Source organism: Zingiber officinale, chromosome 9B (assembly GCF_018446385.1).
Source record: "Zingiber officinale cultivar Zhangliang chromosome 9B, Zo_v1.1, whole genome shotgun sequence".
NCBI classification, from domain to species: domain Eukaryota; kingdom Viridiplantae; phylum Streptophyta; class Magnoliopsida; order Zingiberales; family Zingiberaceae; genus Zingiber; species Zingiber officinale.
Window position 1 is genome coordinate 68,387,843 of NC_056003.1, and position 3,097 is coordinate 68,390,939.

A 3,097-nucleotide genomic window follows, 5' to 3' on the forward strand; every position below is an offset into this window, starting at 1 on the left:
ATTCTTTGAGTTAACAGCTTGATCTCATTCTTCATCTTCTTTTGCTCTGAGAGAGCTTCTTCAAGCATCTTCTCAATTCTGGACAGTTGTGAAGGTCGCTGTTGAAAAGTTTGTTGTCCAGCTGAGTAGTTCTGTTGTCTAGGTTGATAGCTTTGTTTTTGCTGGCCCTTGAGCCTGATTGTTTCGGTATGAGAAGTTTGGGTGATTTCTCCAACTTGGATTGTATGTGTTAGAGTATCGATTATTTTGCCTTTGGTTATAGCTGACTATTGCATCATAATGCTCAAGTTGGTTTACCTGTGCTTGTATTGGCCCCAGGGGGCAAGTATCTTGTACGTGATCCATACTTCCGCAAGTTTCGCATTGACCATGTTGTTGTTGTTTCCCATGGCCTCAAATTTCTTGGTCAGAGCGTCCAACTTGCAGACATGAGAGTGACTGCATCTACGTCGAATTTCCCTGACGCTTTTATTGGGTTCCCTGAGAAAAAACCACCAGATCTTTCTGACGCCCACTAATGGTGATTCTGTGCCACATTCTCTATGATCTCTTCGACTTCATCATGGCCTCTTGTTCATCAGTGCCCCCTCCTACTACAGAATCGAGGGACACCTTCGTGTTATAATTCATTCCATTGTAGAAGGTGTGCAGGACCAACCATTTCTCAAGGCCATGATGGGGGCACTGTCTCAGCATGCTCTTAAATCTGTCCCAGGCTTCAAATAATGATTCTGAGTCTATCTATTTGAAGCTTGCAATCAAGTTTCTCATGTGGGCAGTTTTGCTTGGTGGATAGAATTTGTCCAGGAATGTCTGCTCACACTGATCCCAAGATGTAATGTTGTTTGCTGGAAGGGAATTCAGCCACTGCTTGACTCTATCTTTCAGGGAGAATCCGAAGAGCAATAACCTTACTGATTCTGGAGGGACTTCGTTCACTTTCATGGTGTCGTAGATCTCATAGAAAAGTTCTAAGTGGTGGTTTGGGTCATCATTCAGTCCTTCTCCGAATTGATTCTGCTGAACCATATGAATTACTACAGGATTGATCTCAAAGTTGTTAGCTTAGATTGACAGTCGAGTGATGCTAGACCGAACCCTTCGTGCATAAGTTGCTGCATAATCTGTCAAAAATTTATCAGCCATCTCGGAAGATTCCTGTGCTGCTTGGAATGCCTTCTTATAGGTTTCTTCTCCTCAGGAAGGTCCTATCAATCTTTAGATCAAACGGTAGGAGCTGTCCTGAAATATTAGCTCTTCGCATGTAAAAAAAAAATATATTGACTATAGTAAAGAAAAGAAATGTATTTTTGGAGTTCTTATAAAAATGCAGAAAGTAAAGAAAAATAAGAGTAAAATTATTTATCTCTAAATGCAAACGAAAGTAAAGATAAAGGAAAAGAAAACAAAGTCTAGTCTAATCTAGTATGACTATCACCAATGTTATAGACGCAGTCCCCAGCAACGACACCAAAAACTTGTTATGATTCCGCAAGTGCACGGATTCGTCGTCAGTAATATAAAAGATTGTCGAACCCACAAGGACTGATTATAAGCACAAGTGATGGCACACTTAGGATTAGCTACACTATCGATGGTTGTAAGTAATCTAAGAAAAGAGATCGGAAAGCGGGAACGAGAACTAGCAACGAGAAGAAATCAACCTGGTTAATGGAGAGTTCTAGGAGTTAGATTTCATTATGGTGGTATTGATGTGTCTCATACTATCCTATACTCATTGTCCATCGACATGCATTCGCAGGAAGCTAAAGCAACTATCTTTGAGCACCAGACAAAGTCGATCCCTACGAAATCCTGTCACGGTTAACCTCTGTCACTAGGGCACCTCGGTAGATCACAAGGACACGACTGTTACTGATGTTATCAAGGATAGAATTAAGAAGCTTAGTTTGTTCTACTACTTCCTTGCAAAGGAGTCGCCTCTCCTTTCAAGGAAGTACTCTAAATGTTCATGAACAGGTTACTCCTATCACTAAGGCCCCTCGAGTGTACAATCTAAGGTATTCCCTCTACGAGATTGACAATTCCTACATAATCAATCAACATGACAAAGAGATCGAGGAATAGAAACAAAGCAAGCGAAATCATCCAATGAATATAAACGTAATATGAGTTTTACATCAAACCAATCCACAATTACTCCCTCGTCCTAGAACAAAGACTCTACTCCATAGATGCTAGAGAAGAACCCAAAGACATGATGATTCTAAACATACAATCCTCAAAAATGAAGAAAGAAAGAAGAAGTATGCTTATCCAATGACGATAAGTGATCTTCGGATCCAATCCTTTGTTTCTGGAGTTGAGGTGGTGATGGAAAGTCGTTGGATCGATGTCCTAGACGGAGTGGAATGGCACAAGAATGAATCTCCTCTTCACGGCTCGCCTCCTAGCTCACCCCCCTTTCGAAAAAGGGGTTAAAACCCCTTTTATAGGCTAGGGCACGGAGCGGCGGAACGACCGTGCAAGGATGGCATGACCGTGCCCTAACTAGGCTCTGGATGCTATGCATGGCCGTGCCAATTGGCATGACCATGTGATGTTGGGGCTCAATTCCTTGGGAAACACCGGTGCAGGGTTGCACGGGCGTGTGATGGTTGGCCTCGGTCATGGGGTGCACGACCGTGTAGGGTTGCACGACCGTGTTTGAGCTGCCTTTGGTTTGGTCGCACGACCGTGCATGGGTTGCACTGTCGTGCACATCTTCCCTTCTGTTTGGCCACACGGTCGTGCAAGGTTTGCATGACCGTGTTCTCTGGCTCACTCCGGTGCGTCGTCAAACGCTGTTTTCGCTCCAAAAGTTGTCCCTGTCAACACAAAACCAAACAAACGGTAGATATCCATACAAAAGAGTATATATGATGAATACATGATAAAAGAGGTGATTATACAAAGGATACATACGTATAAAGTATGTGTGTAAAAGCATGCATAAGCTATCATAATATTTACGCACATCTGTGTATACAAGAAGTGTGATGGAAACATGATGGTATTTCTTGTACTTTACATAGATGATAATTTGTAAATTGGCAACAATGTCAAAGTGTTGTCAGAAGTAAGAGTATGGTTGTCC

At 42.3% G+C, this 3,097-nt stretch overlaps 1 pseudogene; it reads left to right on the forward strand.

The window, feature by feature from the left end:
- The first annotated feature begins 667 nt into the window (after positions 1 to 667).
- On the forward strand, positions 668 to 739 carry LOC122025923 (annotated as a pseudogene).
- The last annotated feature ends 2,358 nt before the right edge of the window (positions 740 to 3,097 follow it).